Source organism: Nasonia vitripennis (assembly GCF_009193385.2).
Source record: "Nasonia vitripennis strain AsymCx chromosome 2 unlocalized genomic scaffold, Nvit_psr_1.1 chr2_random0004, whole genome shotgun sequence".
Lineage (NCBI taxonomy): Eukaryota > Metazoa > Arthropoda > Insecta > Hymenoptera > Pteromalidae > Nasonia > Nasonia vitripennis.
The window spans coordinates 1,450,047-1,468,254 of NW_022279610.1; the positions used below are offsets into that span (position 1 = coordinate 1,450,047).

The following is an 18,208-nucleotide window of genomic DNA, read 5'->3' on the forward strand; positions in this document are numbered from 1 at the left end:
CAAAGTGGATGTCCCTGGATCATCGTATGGTGTCACTTACCATAAGTCCCCTCATCAGTGCTGCGTAATGCTGACTAATGTTGAGGAGGCTCAGGACTAGTTCATTGCTGGTGTTCCACGCGCCCAAGCGCCCACGATAAAAGCCTCCATTGTGACGCTGAAGCCGCTGCCCGTCATTTGATTAGCCATATATGTATAAGGTAAAAGCACCAGTACTGAGACATTTTTCATATAGCCCTTCAGAAGAAATGTTAATTATGAGATTCATTCGCAAAATCTCACACTTTATTTCCTATAATCTTTACTCCGCCGAAGCACTAGTGGCTATCGGCGCCACGCGGCAAAGGCCACTCTCTTTGTCTCAGCGCTCTCGCGCGCCGCGTCCTGGTTCCGTTGCACCTAAAAGCTGGCTGACGCAACACTTGCTCGCTCTCGCACTCGCTCTTACACTAGCACACTCTTCTTCGACGTTCCGCACCACATCAAAGCCCACCGTCCACACGCACATAACGCTCTCTCACTATTTCTTTCATGCACACAATCACAACCAACTTAAAACTATAGCTCTCCGGGATTGGGACGAACCCTACCTCTCATTCCTCGAACACGCCGTGAAGAAGGCCGCCTAGAATCCGCTGCTCAAGGCGCTCGGGTTCGGGTCGGTAGGTCCTCTGTCGTGGCTCTCTGTCTGTCTGTCTGTCTCTCTCTCTCTCTCTCTCTCTCTCTCTCTCTCTCTCTCTCTCTCTCTCTCTCTCTCTCTCTCTCTCTCTCTCTCTCTCTCTCTCTCTCTCTCTCCGTTTCTCTCTCTCTCTCTCTCTCTCTCTCTCTCTCTCTCTCTCTCTCTCTCTCTCTCTCTCTCTCTCTCTCTCTCTACTTGCTCCCATCTTCTTCTCCTCGATGGCTCGTCCGGGCGTCCCACAGTGGGACCGTTCGGGTAAAAAATGAAAACAATTCACGCTTCCCCTGGGCTTACACAAAAAATTAATTTTTTCCAGTGAAAATGTTTTTTATATGAATACCTATATGAATCTATTTCCCCCGCAGTGATCCCGCAATTTATAATATATTATGTGTATATATATATATATATATATATATATATACATATATATATATATACAGGGTGACCCAATTTAAACGGGCACCGCTCATAGCTCGTCAGGGACAGCCACAATCGAAAAAATGGTAGAGACCAAAGTTGTAGGATATCGAAGGGGCAACCCGATGGTGACCTTGGATTTGACCTTGAACGCGTTTTTCAAGGTCATTTGAAGGTCAACTTTGGATTTTTAAATAGGAACCCCATTCTTTTATTGCGGGAATGGAAAGAGCGGTACATTTTACGTTCAGAATGGTATGTTCGGTTGCGGCACTGAAGGTCATCTCAATGTCCTGCAGCCAGAATGAAACCCCGCCTACGTAATTCCTCTAGCAACGCCAAATTAAAAAAATAATATTTTTGGCGGAAGGCCGAGTGTGAGACTCTTTCGACAATTTTCGGAGGCTATTTTTATTTTTGCAAATCGAAAGTTCGGGCGGCAGGTACGGCGCGGGGCCCGGGCGCCTGCTTGAAAATCATTCGTGAGTTAAGCGTCGTAGGGGAAGGTTCAACGGAGTCGCGGTGGCAAGACTGAGCGCGGGACTTATTTTAAAAGGCTTATTTCGGGAGCCATTTTTATTTTTCGCACATCAGGAGTTCGGGTAGGTAGGTGGCGACCACCTAGAGGAGTCATTCGCAAGTTAACCGTCGGAAGGGATCATTCGGGGAATAGCGAGACTTATGTTTGGACGCTAGCGAGGGCTCATTTGCGTCTTGGCCGCTGGACAGAGAACATCTAAGAAGGGATTTCATCTCGGATACAAAGTAAAAGTAAAGTTTGAAAAAAAATAATTTGACCTTGAAATGACCTTGAAGGACTGGCTCAAATTCGAGGTCACAATTCTCCCCCCCCCCCCCCTATACAAGAACTTTGGTCTCTACCACTTTTTTTTAATTTGGCGTTGCTAGAGGAATTACGTAGGCGGGGTTTCATTCTGGCTGCATGACCTTGCGATGACCTTCAGTGCCGCAACCGAACATACCATTCTGAACGTAAAATTTACCGCTCTTTCCATTCCCGCAATAAAAGAATGGGGTTCATATTTAAAAATCCAAAGTTGACCTTCAAATGACCTTGAACAACGCGTTCAAGGTCAAATCCAAGTTCACCATCGGGTTGCCCCTTCGATATCCTACAACTTTCGTCTCTACCATTTTTTCGATTGTGGCTGTCCCTGACGAGTTATGAGCGGTGCCCGTTTAAATTGGGTCACCCTGTATATGATGGAGTTGGTCTACATATATATCGTATATATAAAATATATCATGGAATATATATTGCGTTTGTAAACGTTGTTTTATTATTATAAAAGAATTTCGTTAACATCATTTATAATAACAGTTTTTCAAGTTGACTAGTCTTCTTGAGTTGATTCATTTCCACTGTCTGAATCAGTGTTTTCCTCGCCATTATTTTCAATAATAATGAGTTTTTTCTTTTCATCTGTCAATTTACTCATTTTTTTATTTGTTTTGTACGGTCGATTTAGTAAGGATAAATATGGATCAGAATATAATAATAATCTCTGGTACATGTCTGTATTAGTCGCGATTCTGAAAATGGAATGTAATTTATTTGAGTGCTTTAAAGAAGATTAAACAATTATATTCAATAGTTTTAGAAAAGAAACTGTAATCTACCTTGAAATTTTTCTTGAGAATCTATCCCTAAATCTTTTTACATTTTTGTTGTTGCTTTCCTGGGCTACTTCGGACAGCGTTCCTATTGGTAAAAGTAACTGGTATACATTCTTGCGGTACATTCATAAAATTCTTTGAAAACTATTATCTTAATTTTATAGCCTGAAGATATAATAGATAATATAATTTTGAATCTTTTCAGAAATTCTTCGTCAAACCCTAAATAATTTTATTTTATTAGTTTATATGTAATTATTATTGTTTTATATAATTATAATAATAATAAACCACAGCCAATTCTTAAGCACTTAGCTTCCCTCAAATTAATGTATTACTTCAATAAACTAATGCATATATATTTCTCATAGAGGAAGCTTTGCAATATTAAAATTTTCGCCTTCATTAAAATCATATTAGAAACTATTTTTTTACTACCAATTAACGTCTAGTATTTTTAAAGAAAAATTCATCTTTTTTAATTTTGATGTAAAATGTATACAAGTAATTGAAACACATTTCGATAAATAAGCTAGTTGATCACCTGTAACTCTGGCGACAACATCAACGTTATTAAAAAATCTTCGCGATGTATTACCATCGTTGGTATTTCCAGACCCTTGTATCGGTGCATCAACCAATATTCCAAGGGTATCGTGAAGACTGTCTTGAATTTGCTTTTTTCGATCATCAACAATATTTCCTTTTTTTGGAACCTTAAAATAATAAATTGAAATAATAAAAGGACTAAGAATTATTATTACTAAATTTGATTAGAAATCGATTAGTTTTACGTTAAAACAAATGAAAAATCTTTTAAAAGGAGCACCTGTATTTTTATCTCGTTTTGAAGTAATTTATTTATTATTTTAAAACATTTAATAGTTTCATAAATTTCTATGTAGGGTGTTCATTAAGGATAATTTACAATTTTAACTTAGATTTCGTAATCATCAAATATCATAAAAACAGACACATTTAAGGCTTAACCCATTAAAGCCCATGCTAAGACTGGTTGAGATAGCGACAAACAAACTGTGCTATCCTTTGCATAAGTGAAAAATAAAATATACGTATTTTTTCTTATGTCATTTGCAATTGTTTATAACAAATTATTTAAACAAATTACAAAAAATTCATAATTTTCAACATCTGAATGCGGGAATCGATTCTGGAGGTAAAATCGAGACGAAAACCTATATAACACTTTTTTGTCAGAGTTCAATTTGTTAGTGTAATGTAGGAATAAACAATTGCATGTTGGGGAGAAAAAGTGACCATGTCAAGTCCCAAGCAAAATATATCTGGAATAGCAAAAAACAAACTGTGCCATCCTTTGCATAAGTGAAAAATAAAACACACGTATTTTTTCTTATGTCATTTTCAATTGTTTATAACAAATGATTTAAACAAATTACAAAAAAATTCATAATTTTCAAAATCTGAATGCGGGAATCGATTCTGGAGGTAAAATCGAGACGAAAACCTATGTAACACTTTTTTGTCAGAGTTCAATTTGTTATCTTTATGTAGAAATAAACTATTGACAAATAAGTGTTTTCATTCTCTAGCATGGTATGTGGAATCATATCACTATTTTTTAATGATAAATTTTGAGATCTTATACTGTAATTGGATAAGTTTATTTCATTTCGCAAATCCTTCCGTGTTAGAGATCACGTTTGAGTGGCGGGCTAACGGTTGAAAACATTCATACATTGGATCTATTCTTTGAAATAATAATTACGGAAAACTTTTAGATTTTAGATTTTAGAAATGTTCTATACCTGTTTGCAAAAGTCATAAAGTAGGATACGGCAATGAACAATAATTCAATCCCACCGAACATATTTACAATAATTCATGTGAATATTGATGGATAAATACAATAATTAGCTTCATTCTATACGATTTTTTGAAACACTCTCAGGAGGCCGAATGTTTCTTCCTACATTACAATAACTAATTGGCCTCTGACAGAAAAGTGTTATAGGGGTTTTCGTCTCAATTTTACCCCCAGAATCGATTTCCGCATTCAGATTTTGAAAATTATGAATTTTTTGTAATTTGTTTAAATAGTTTGTTATAAACAATTGCAAATGACATAAGAAAAAATACGTATATTTTATTTTTCAGCTATGCAAAGGATGGCACAGTTTGTTTTTTGCTATTCCAGATAGATTTTGCTTGCATATTTGAGTGCACTTTGCGCGTCGTTATCACGCACACACGCATTTTTTTGTCGTTAAAACGTCACGCTACGGTTATTTTATTAGTATTTATAAAACGACAAAAATGTACAGGTAAGCATTTCTATTGTGCATTAAAAATATACCCATTTGATTAACACGTGCGATCCAACGAAAATGGTAAAAGTTCTACCAGGCTACATGCGGAGTGATTTACATAACTCTTATTAAGGTTTTTAGGTATCAGTTATTGTATGGACGTTATAAACGTTAAAATATGATATATCCATTTATTACTTAAATTCTAGCTTTATATTTATGATAATTTGCCGATAATTGAATATATAAAATGGTTTGAATTTTTAATTATTTTCATAATTTTTTTATTAAATATAGACAAACTTTTAAATTATATGTGAATTAGTGATTAGTAAGAACTCTTATGTATATTGCAAGAACATAAAACCATTAGTCTTTAAAACTAAATTATGGAAGTTTTAATCAGTATTTTAAAAAAAGTATATTAAAATCTACTATACAAAATACATACTCTATAATAAAGGAAATAATTACCAGGGTTTGGAGTGCAATCGTGTTCAGTTGCATGTAGTATAAAATGAAAATCCTTGTTTAGCTAGTCTGCATACACACTTAAACTGCGTAAAATTTTTTTGGTTTTTTGGGAGTTTATCTTTTTTTTTTTTTTGTAATTGTTAACAAAACTCTTGCTGAGGCTTTGTTTTAGAGCAGCCTGAATTTCTTCAGTCGATTGCAAATGAAATTTACCCACAACGTGTTTCACTATAGCCTCTTTTTGTTCAGCAACACTTCCACTATTATTATTCTTCCAAAAAGATATAATCTCGTTTTTTATAAAGTAGTCATGCATTATAAAACAAAATTACAGCTATCAAAATCTAGCTAACGTTAACTTGATGCACAATTTTCACTAATAATAGCTACTGTTACAACTATAAATAATCAAAACGTTAACGCGTTTGATGCGCAATATTCTTCTAGCTAGTCGGTCATGCACAGTTTTCACATATAGTAGCTACTGTTACAACGACAGAATTATCAAAACGTTCACGCGTTTAATGCGCAATATTCTGCTAACTAGTCGGTAAAGTCACGCTTAGGTGAAATACACAACACGCATGAATATATGCCGAGAAGGAAATGTAAACACTGCAGGATTATTGAATACATATCAATTGTAGTGTTATGGAATGAATATGGGGGAAATCACTTTAAAAAATACACACACGCTCTCTCTCTCTCTCTCTCTCTCTCTCTCTCTCTCTCTCTCAGGGATCTAACTTCATCGAACAACTAACAATGCATATGCACAACTCCTCCACGAAGGTCATCATGGGAGATTTCAATGCTGATCAGCTTTCCTCATCTGAAGACGCAAATTTCATCAGGGTTTTCATTGATGAGAACTCCCTTATTTCTGTACCATATGGTGCAACCCATCACAGACAGGACTCTGATACCTGGCTTGACCTATGCTTGATTGATGAGCAGGATCGCCTGCTCTCACACTGGAAGACTGACACTCCTTTCATCAACGGACATGACCTGATCACGGCCACACTCGACGTACAGATTCCACGCCACGTACGTACTACATACTCTTACAGAAACTACAAAGGAATCTGTGCTGAGAAGCTAAGGGACTTCCTTAGCGCATGTGACTGGTCATCCTTCGCCACGCCATCACTTGACGAATGCATCACCACTCTTAACACCAACATCTCGAACGCCATAAATCATCTCGACCCATTAAAGACCGTGACACCTGGACGTAAACGTCACCCGTGGTTTACCGCGGCTCTTCGTGACCTTTTAACTGAAAGGAACAGACTCTACAGACGTTTTCGCAGAAGTCGTTTACCGTGGGACCTATACTTTTATAGAATCGCACGGGACGACGCTCATAAACGGATTGAGGAGGCCAGGTTGAATTACTACTATTCACGCCTGTCCTCCTTAACCGACGTTGCAGAGATCTGGAGAGAGCTTGGGAATCTTGGTATTACTACTTCTAAAACTCCTTCACCTGCTCGGTTCTCTCCGGATGCTCTCAACGAACACTTTAGCTCCATTTCAAATGACCCTCAAGCTCCATCTGTTGAGGAGTATCTGCGAACCCTGGAGAGTCTGGACCTCCCTGAACACTTCATCTTCAGGGAAATCACAGAATCGGACGTGTCGGCTGCAGTAACACACTTTAACACCCAGGCCAGAGGAAGTGATGGCATCCCACAGGTTGTAGTTTCTAAAGCACTGCCAATACTCGCTCCCTTACTCTGTCAAATTTTCAACCTGTCTCTGAGCGAGGCACGCTTTCCCTCCGCCTGGAAATCATCGCTCGTAAGAGCACTAAATAAAGTCAACTCTCCAACAGCTCTAACTGACTACCGTCCGATCTCTCTACTCTGTTTCCTGTCCAAGGCGCTGGAGTGGCTGGTGCACAAGCAAATTTCTGAATATCTTGAAACAAGGCTTTACCTTGACAACTTCCAAACTGGCTTTCGCACTGGCCACAGCACGCAGTCTGGCTTGATTAAGCTGACTGATGATGTCAGGCTTGGGATAGACAGGAAGAAAGTCACTCTGCTACTTCTATTTGACTTCAGCAAGGCGTTTGATACAGTGTGTCACGTCAGGTTGCTCGGAAAGCTATCCTCTTTCGGCTTCTCCAAGCAGGTCATCCGCTGGCTTGCATCTTACCTTTCCGGAAGAGAACAGGGCGTCATTGGTGACAACAACGAAATCTCAACATTCCTATCACTAAACACCGGTGTCCCACAGGGGTCAGTTTTGAGCCCCTTGTTGTTCGCGTTGTACATCAATGACATTGGCTTCTGCCTTGATTCAGATGTATCCCATCTAATCTACGCGGATGACTTGCAAATCTACTGCCAATACCCCCTTGAGGAGCTCGACTCCTTTTCTATCAGGATGAGTGCTAACGCCGAGAGGATAATGGGCTGGGCAGCAATAAATAGGCTTAGGCTGAATGTCAGTAAGACTAAGGCAATCGTCCTGGGTTCCCCCTACTATATCAATGCTTTTCCCTCTACTGCCAACACCTATATAAATATAGGGGGAGCCCAGGTCGACTACGAATCATCTGTACGCAATCTGGGGTTGGTGCTCGATTCCAAACTATCATGGAAAGAGCACGTCACACAAATTTGCAAACGTGCTCACTCTTTAATGTTTCGTCTCTACTTTTTTCGGAAGAGCACTAACTTCAGATTGCGCCAACATTTAGTGCAAGCACTCGTTTCCCATCATCGACTACTGTCTTTTAAAGAGAAATCTTAAGTTTACTCCGGCGCGGAGCGCGCCCTGACGCTCACAACACACAATACACTAACACACACGCACTCCACGTACGACTTCGCCGGACGACCTTGGTTTTTTTTGGGCGCCGAGGGCGGACGCTCGCGCGGCCTCGGACGTGTCACGAACGAGCGCTAGGCTCTTCGGTGGCATCTCCGATGGCTGCGGCTGACGATACTTAGAGCGCATCGTCAGCAGGGAACGCCGCTGCCTGGAGTTCGCACGACAGAAGGTGCAGCGTATGCACCTTTGCACGTGCGACCGCTCGCCGCCGACGAGTCGCGTCGACGGCAGAGCGGGCAGATCACCGGCGACCACGGGCGAGAGCAGCGCTCTCCCAAACACCCAATAAACTGTTCTGGATTTCAAGCATTCGTCACTTGTTTTCCCAGAGCACCCTCCTAGCCCCCCTAATCATCCGTGACACTCCCCTGCCCTATGTAGAGGAACGTAGGAGCTATGGTTGAGTACCTGTAAGTGCTCCTCAGACCAATGCTGAGGAACGTAGGTAATTGAATTGAACCCAGACTCCCTTACCTGATGCAGAGAAACGTAAGTGTCAGGGTTGAGTCTGTTCAGAGATGACCGGTCAATGCTGCTTAAAATAGATGACAGGAGGATGTTGCAGGGAGCAGATGGCTAAACGATACAGAATAAAAAAAGGGAGGCAGGTAGCTTCCTCCAACAAAATGTATACTTCAAATAGATAAAATATTGTTTAAATATACAGTATATTATTGATTTTTAGAATACTTTTAATCTTAATTATTTTACATAAGGAGCACCCGTTACAATATAAAATCATAATTTTCATGAAAAGATTTAAAACTCAATATTTTAAATATCATAGGGTCCCCATAAATCATGAATTGTCTTAAACCATTCTGAACATTAATTAGCTTTAGTTTTGAACTTAAGTTATAAACTAAATGGTTTTATAAGCTGCAAAAAGAACCTAGCCAAGGTGATCAAAAGATCGATATTTTCCTAAAATTTTAACTTAATTAAAGCCTTTTCACTTCCGTAATCGTACAACATAGAAAACCCATTTTTTTTTAGTTTTCGATGTTTAGCTTGAAAACTAGTCATCAAAATGGTTTAAAATTTACAGAAAATAGACATTATTGTTTTTTATTGTCATAAATATTTCAAAACGTTTGACAATTTAGTTTTGGATAATGATGGAGATAAGAATATCAAAACAGAGATCCAACGGGAGGGCAACGACCAAAAGAGTCGGTTGGAAAATGAAGGATTATGATTAGGAGACATTCTTGCTGGCTCTAGAAGAAATACAGCTGTTTGGATCTGCGAATGATAAGGTCGAGCAGGTAATAGGAAATATCATCCGAGCCTGCAACGCAACGGTGCAGCGAGGGGCTCCCAATTATAGACGACCGCCAGTATACTGCTGAGATAAAGAAATTGACACTGCCCGCAGCGAGGTTCATTGAATCAGAAGACAGGAAAAGCGGCCCAGAAAGAAATACTATAATATTGGTCGAAGTCAAGAAGTAGTAGATGCCTGAAACAAAGAAATAAAGAATGTTAAACGGATACTCAAGAAAAAAATCTAAGAAAATAAACGACGGTTCCTTAAAGAGTTACAGGACGAGGTTGAGCTGGATCCCTGAAGGCGACCACGCTAAGTAGTAATGAAGAAGATAAAAGAAGCTTACATTTCCCCTTCTAAAAGTCCGGAAATGCTGGACCGTATTGCGACTACGCTGTTTCCCCTGTAACTGGAAGTAACAGCTATCGCCGAAGCGAAGGCAAATGTCGATATCATTCCAACAATCACCATTGAGGAATTACTGGCTGCTTGCAAAAGAATTAGGAACAAGGCTCCAGGCCTAGATGGCATACACAATATTGCATTAACAGAAGCCATACAGGCACGCCCCGATGTCTTTGTGTACCTGTGCAATTTATGTCTCGGAGAAGGCATGTTTCCTAAGAACTATAAGAAGCAACGTCCTGTATTACTACCAAAAGGAGATAAGCCACCTGGAGAAGCTGCCTCATACAGATTACTCTGCGTCCTGGACATTCCAAACAAGATTTTAGAGCGCATAATCGGCATTAGAATGGACCAAGTTATTGAAGAACCAGGTGGACTAGCAAAATATCAATACGGGTTCAGGAAAGAACGCTCTACTCTTGACGCTGTAAGCTTAGTAGTTAACACTGCTAGAACTGCAATCGAAACTAGTAGGCCTAAACTGGTTAGGAGGAACCTTCGACCTTGCGTTAGTCCATCCACATTTGGCTTTAGTCGCAATGGTGCAGCACCGACTTTTGCTGCATTATTGCTAACCCTCTTGAGAAGCTGTTTAAACGTAAGTCTGGCGTCCATGGTGATTCCCAGGTACTTAATGGTCGGCTGAGAGTCATTGGCCTTCGCTTCGGGGATAGCTGTTACTTTCAGTTAAAGGGGAAACAGCGTAGTCACGATACGGTCCAGCCATTCTGAGTATATTCCTTCTTCTAAAATGAAGAGGGAATATAACCTTCCTTTATGTTCTTCATTACTACTTGGTACGGTCGCCCCCAGGGATCCAGCTCAACCTCGTCCTGTAACTCTTTAAGGCAAGCAAGAATGTCTCCTTATCATAATCCTTCGTTTTCCAACCGACTCTTTTGGTCGTTGCCCTCCCGTTGGATCTCTGTTTTGATATTCCTATTTCCAATATTATCGCTTGGTGGTCACTAATTATGTTATGATCGCTTACTGTCCACGATCTAACTAAGCTAATCAGGCAGCTGCTAACAAACGTGAGATCTATGATGGACCCAGTGTCTTCTCTTCAAAATGTGTAAGAACATCTCTGGTTACATAAGACCAAGTCAAGGAGGGCGAATGCTTCCAAGCGCTCGTTCTCTTTCGTACGCCCTTTGGCTGTCCTACTCTACTGCCCAGGCGTCGAAATCGCCTACTATCAGTACCAGTTTTCTTTCTACAGCATCCTGTACTAGCCGGTACAACAGTTATCTGAATTGTTCTATCCGCGCGTTAGAAGAAGAATAGCAGCTGTAAATGTGTACGCCTGCGACCTTAGCGCGTACAAATCCTTTATTACGTCTTGTCATTTTTTCCTGGGAAGCGGCGTCTTCGCATGCCCATATCACCGCTTCACCAGTACTGTCTATATCTCACAATAGTTTGTTCAAGTCTCTATATTGTTCACAGACGATGGCTATGTCGATCTCTGTCTCACAGACATACTGGCTTAGTAGGTCCCGTGCAGTCGCGCAGTGATTTATATTCAACAGCACTATTTTTATTTTCTTCTGTCAGTAGTCTTTACTGCGGCTTGCTAAACTGGGTATAGATAGCTACCAGCTGCGTGGTCACTCTTCCCACCTGTGCCTTCTTTGCAGAGTGCACAGTTGGGTTATTTCTTATACTCCATCGCTTTGTGCCCATCTTTTCCACAGTTAAAGCAAAGCTTACTTCTATTGTCAGTTACTGTAGAGTTTCTGCCGATATGGCCAGAAACATAGGCATTTATAACACCTAAGCGGCTCGTTTTTTCAGTTAGCCACTTGGATCCTACAGTTGACCCACCCTATTCTGATCTTCTGTAGCTTAATTGCGACGCTGTGCCTCCCAGCACAGGTGCGCAACACCTAGAGCCTCGCATGCGCTAGGATTTTTCTTAAACGTAGGATTTAGCGCGATCGTCACGTTTGGGAGAACGCTAGGGAAAGGGGAAAATAATAACACACAATGGTTATAGTTTATTGCACTCTGTATTTCGCCCAGCCCGTACCTACAACGCGGTGGCTGTAGTGTCTCCCACGCACAATTTAGCCACGCAGGGCTTATGCTGGCACGCTCACACGCGAGCCGCGCTCGCGCAGCAGACGGCAGGCCTCAGGCTCAGGCCCAGGTCCAGTCCGCTGACGGCTCTCTCTCTCTCTCTCTCTCTCTCTCTCTCTTTACTCGCTCTCTTCTCTCAAGGGTCCTGGCGGGCGTCCGTTGGTGCTCCCGTCGTCGCCTCCTGAATTCCTCCCGGACCTGATGGCGGCTGGCTGCTTCGGCTCTCCCACGCCGATGTTGCTGGCTGCTCTGGTCCTCCCGATGATGATGGCGGACTGGCTTGCTTCCTTCCTCTCGTGCTGATCAGGATGGTCGCTAGCTCGTCCGGGCGTTGGCACTTCCTAGTGCCAACGCGCTACACCTGAAACTTACTCTCACTCTCGCGCACTCGCATACTCTCGGTGGACTCTCCCAATCTCCTCTAATCGTCGACCTCGTGTCGACGAGCAAAGGAGAACGCGTTCACTCTCTCAAACGTCAACGTACTCTGTCGACAGTCGGGAGAGAACTCGCAGATTTCCTGCTCGTTCTCGCACTTACTATTTCCTCGCGCCCATCGGGCCCGCGCTATGCACTGGCATCCGATTGGCTCCCAGTCGGCGCGGATAACAAGCCACGTATCGGCGCCCGCTGATTGGCTCGCGACATGCAGAGGACCAATCAGCGCGCGCGCCGGCAAGGCTCGCTTTCGCACCAACGATGCTCGACCAAGATTTCTTGTATAGACGCGGCTGCGACGTTTGCAACGTCGCATAGTGATCTTAGCCGCTATTTGAGCTGGTACCCGTATCACTGCAATCTGCGTGTCACCGTAGGTCTTTTGCAGAGATCTTATTGTAAAGTCTTTTATGATGTTCTTTAAGCCAATTTCCTTCTGTGGTCCTTCTAGTACCTCCACTTTTGAGGTAAGCATATCCAAATCTCTAACTTCAATGGTTTCTTCTTGCTGAAGTGCATTTATTGTGGCGCCATACACCAGTACTGCTTTCACTGCTTCTTGGAAGTCCGAGGTTTTTACTTCTCTTGTGCATTTAAGCTCTATAAGAAGATCTCCTGCCTTTGTTTTGCGTATTTTATTTACGCTATTCCCTAGCGTGTTAAGTGACGGAGCTGCTTTAATTTTTGACAAAATGTCTGCATAGCTCTTTTCTTCTGCAGCCTTGATGATTAAAGCATTTGGTCTGGGAGGTCTTACCCGCTTCGATCCAACCTTGCTTGTCCTATTCTGGTTTGTAATGCCAGGGACACTTTTATTCTCTTTGCTCGCCCTTTTCTCCTTATTCTTTGACTTTATTGTAACGACTTCCTACCACACTGCCTTTTCAGGTTGATTATCCTCTTCTATGTTTTCTTCATTTCTATTCTGCGGAGTAGTTAGGGCTTCCTTTGTTGTACCCGCCTTCCGAAATCTAAGACTTGGGGTTGTCTGGGTTTTCCTTCCCTGAGTTACCGGGCGTTGGCACTGTAAGTTATCATCTGCTATGCAGAGATTCTTATAACTTGCTCTTATGATTCGGGCAAGATCTTTAATTTGTTCGTGCACATTGTGCCTGGCCTTGACATAGTCCATCAATTCCTTGATTCTGCTGCCAAGGCGGTCCAAGTGCGCATTCCTTTGCTTTATACAAATAGCTCTCTTATCTCTGTCTGCATCAACTACCATTTCCATATCGTCTGCGTCTCTACATACAGCAGGGGTAAGGTAACAAACCTCTGCGACTTCTAAGTCAGTTAGGCCCCTTCTTCCCTAATCTCCATGGGGCCAGTGTCGACCACCGTGGCTTTCACCTAATCGGAATCGACGGCGGTACTGGGCTTTGTGGCTTGACTCGCTCGGGGTAGTAATGTTATGTCTGCTGCATAGTTTCTGACTGCGCACCATACATCTTCTGAAGTCAGCATGTCCGTCATAATTTACTCAGGAGTTACTTTGCCCTACTGAAAAAGCTTTAGTGATAATCAGATGATTTCCAGGTGATTTTCAAGGGAAAAGCGTGCTAATTACGTATTTGATTAGCAGATTATTTTTAGGTGAAAAGCATGTAACCTTTTATTACTTAAAAATATTATGTTTTGGATTTATATTTGCTATAATTTAATAAACTTTTTAAACATTATTATTATTATTAATATTTTTATTATAATGAATTATAATGCTAGATTGTTTGCTATTTCGAAATAATTATTCAAAAACACTGTTAATATTTATTGATAAATTTTATCGTTAGCAAAGATTAATAGAATCTTTCTGAATATCATTTATATTATTATTTATATATTTTTAAAATTGTAAATTGCTGATTTTAATACCTTTATAATAAGTGTACAATAATAATAAAAATTGTAATTGATAGAGAGAGAAAACCAGTATCAGGAAGTTTATTTGTGGTTAGGAGTACTAAACAAGTATTTGGTAAATTTGTATGTTTTTTATTACATAATATATTTCATCTATATACAATGCTCTTTTGATATTAGTAATGTAACATATTTGGTAATAGCAAGATGTACATTTTTCGAAGAACTTTCATGACAATACAAATACTTTTAATATCCGTAGTATCTATAACGGTAAGATTTTCTTCCCTATTGAGAAATTTAAGATCTCACCTGAGATCTCATGACAAAATAAAATCTGGCCAAGTGCGTGAATTAACTAAGTTTCGCAGCGAAGTTCGGTAGGGAAAAAATTATTTTTAGAACTATGTTTTTTATGCGTTTCAGACGATTTCTTATCGTTCTAGATAGTTCTCAAGTGTAGCATCAAAATTTTTTTAATTTCTGAATATTCGCAAAATCCGACTGTCCCACAGCTAAAAACATTTAAAGTTCCGTGGGAAAAAATCTACTTGTAGAACCGTTTTTTTTTTATGCGTTTTAGACGATTTTGAATCGTTCTACATATTTGCTAAATGTACATTTCGAAAGTTTTTATTCATACAAAATTTACTTATAATGAACTATATACATCTAATTTCCATACAAATATTTTACAAATTGTGTAGAAACGTGTTATTATAACAATTTTTACTCAACTGCTTTGGTTTACACTTTCGCAGTGGTCTCTATGGCTGTGACGGCTTAAAAAATCACATGAGTACTGATATGAAAACCAGTGAGTGACTTACTTGTTAAGGTGTTGACACCCCGACGATCCACGAACGACTGATGTATGGTGTGGGGGGTGTTTCCACAACTACCACCACTGCTCTTCTCTACGCGTACTCAGCATATTACCCTTTCCATTGCGATTAGAGGACCCCCACTCCTTAACAGTATCTTGATTTGAAGAGATGTTTTCGGAGTAAAAAAAATGTAGCGAGACCCGGGCTTGAACCATCATTCCTCGGAGTTCGAGACATGCATTTTACCATTGAGCCACGGCTACACTGTAAAATCAATTCTTAAATGTTGTAGTTTGTGTGTGTGTATGTGCGTGTGTGTGCGTTTTAATACACTTATGGATAAACTTAAAATATAGCTTATAACTATAACGAGTCTGAAGGATGACTGGGATAAGTAGTGTTGGATAAAGCACACAGGTTAGTGAGTAGAAATATTTATATATGTTTAACAATTATATTTATTTAAAACTCTTTAACTAAATACAATTATAGTTATGCATCCTTATATATTGTCGTATTTAAGTATGCGACTAGGTTATATAAATGTAAATTAACAAACTCGTATATGATGATATAAATATCTTCTAAATCTAAATATATATTCTTATCTTTTAATAAATGATCTATTTTATCTGCAAGTGTCTCTTCAAAATCTCTCATTGCACATTCAACATTGTAAGCAGTGAAAGATGTGTACTGTGCATTTTCGCTATTTACTAATTTGTCTTTGCCATAGTCACCCAGCCCTTTCATAATAATTGTTATAGCCTCTTTAACTTTCAATAAGTATTTAATTCTATGATCTATTATTTTAGACAAGGCTTTAAACCTGTCAAACGTCACTCTTTTAAACACTAGTGAAGGCTTACGCACTTTTTTTGCCCTTGACTCACCAGAGTCTTTGCGTATTGTTGTCTCATCGTTCTCCAGTAATTCAAATGCTCGATCGGAGTATCTGATCATGAATCTGATGTAAAATTCGGTAAAGGCGATTTCTTGATCTAGTATATCCTCCTCGCTGTACCCCTGGAAGTATCGGTCGATTTCGTCAAACTGCTCCCGGAACTGTAGCCAGGCGGCAAGCGGCAAGGATAGTTCGTTAAAATTCGTTATTACTTAGTTGAACAACCGGATTGAAGTCATCAGAACCGATTGAGGTATTTTCCAGCCCAATGTGGATAATTTTTCCATAAGAGTTGTTCAAGCCGAATACCATGGGTAGAATTTGATGACAGCGATACTTGGTGGTGGTGGAAGTCTGGCTGTCCTGAGTTTGGCTAGCGTGATATCTCTTTTGTCCAGATATCTTTTTCTTCTTATACTTTTTCTTGTCAGAGAGAGAGAGAGAGAGAGAGAGAGAGAGAGAGAGAAATCTAAAGAGAGAGAACTTCTACTTTAGACTTGTGAACGAGAACTGTGCTCTCTGTGCTGCAACTACGCTGGCTTATATTGGAAAACCACTACATTTGGTGGGAGGCGAGACCAATGAGGAACAGTCTCGCGACAAGTGGATGACCAATAGAATCACTGGTGCTGTAGAGGGGATCCAATGAAAATATGTAGGGTTGCACTTTTTGGAAGCTGTACAAGCTAAATATCCTCTTTATTGTTTCACGTTTAAAAATGTTACAATATTATATTACAACTTAACAACGAATTCTTCAGTAATCTAATCTTGAGAAATTTTTGAGAAATCGCTGCATACCTATATCATTAATCATATAATATACGAACATAATACAATATTTGCCACAAGCATTAGAAAAGCTGCTTTTTAATCGAATGTGGTTCCATCTGAGCTTCTCACAATTTCTTTGGATACTGTATACGTGATCGGCGATGTATGGTTGTGCACCAAAACTATCAAAATACCATCCAACACCATTTTTGGACACATATATCGCCACCCAGTGCATACCACGTCTCTTATGACTCTGTGTATTAAACACAAAGCCACATGGTTTTACCCATGTCATTGGAATTTGATCCGCCGGATAAACCCCCACCGCATGAGCTCTCATTTTTCGCAACTTCTGGATAATATTCAGGAAATTTATTCTTCCATAGATAGTATGGCGGTGAGAAGGGACGATCTGCTGTTGTAGTTATATTGCCTTCGACACCACGTGAATTTAGCCAGAGCTTCAATTTGCAGGCGTTGTTTGAGCGCAATTTGAGCGTACAGGTGTACTAGATTGTGCAGCGTTTAATAGAATGTTGGACGCAATACCGTGCACAATATGGCAATTTGTAGTAAGGTGGACACCTTTACGCCTTGTCTAAATTGATAACTTCGCGTGTCGTAATCTTATTTAGCAGTTTTGCCTTTTCCTCTCCTCGCACATAAATTTTATTTGCTTTTCTGCAAATACCATGCATAGTTTTGTAAAATTTTTTCAGCGAAACATCCCCATCGTATCAATCCAGACCATGATGATGCAGTGTCAGCCAATTATTCTCTCTTAAAATATCTTTCTTTAATAATCTCGTATTACAAGTAGGCGCGATAATCCAATGTGCTGTAGCATCTAAATCTTATACTGCTAAGCCTACTTCTTTTGGCACAACTCGACCCTTGTTATCCTTGAAAAACTGAAAATCGATAACTAGACCCATTTCTCCGTTTGTCTGCACAGCTTAAGAAAGGCGTATCGACTGACACAAAGCTTGTATTAATAAGTGGTTTTATTTAGTTTTTTAAAGAGCGCCATCTAGCCTCAACCACTGTAATCCACCAAAACTTGTCGTGACGAGTCAATCTTCAACAGATTCTCATACTCAGCTTAAATTATAAAATTTACAACAGTATCTAATGCGTCATCAAATCTCACGCCAATTCTCACACTACCTTTTCTTATTAAATCCTAATGGACGATAAATCAGATTTCAAATCGAATGCGAAAAGACAGTAGCCATTTGGGTATGCATAGCGTGTTATCGAATTACCGGCATTTGAAAAATGTACTCCCGTGCCCGA

The 18,208-nt window shown here is 40.0% G+C and overlaps 1 protein-coding gene across 4 annotated transcripts in view; it reads left to right on the forward strand.

Moving 5' to 3' along the window:
- Positions 1-18,208, forward strand: part of LOC100116705 (ran-binding protein 9) — a 303,718-nt gene that overhangs the window by 70,765 nt on the left and 214,745 nt on the right. The window lies entirely within an intron of this gene.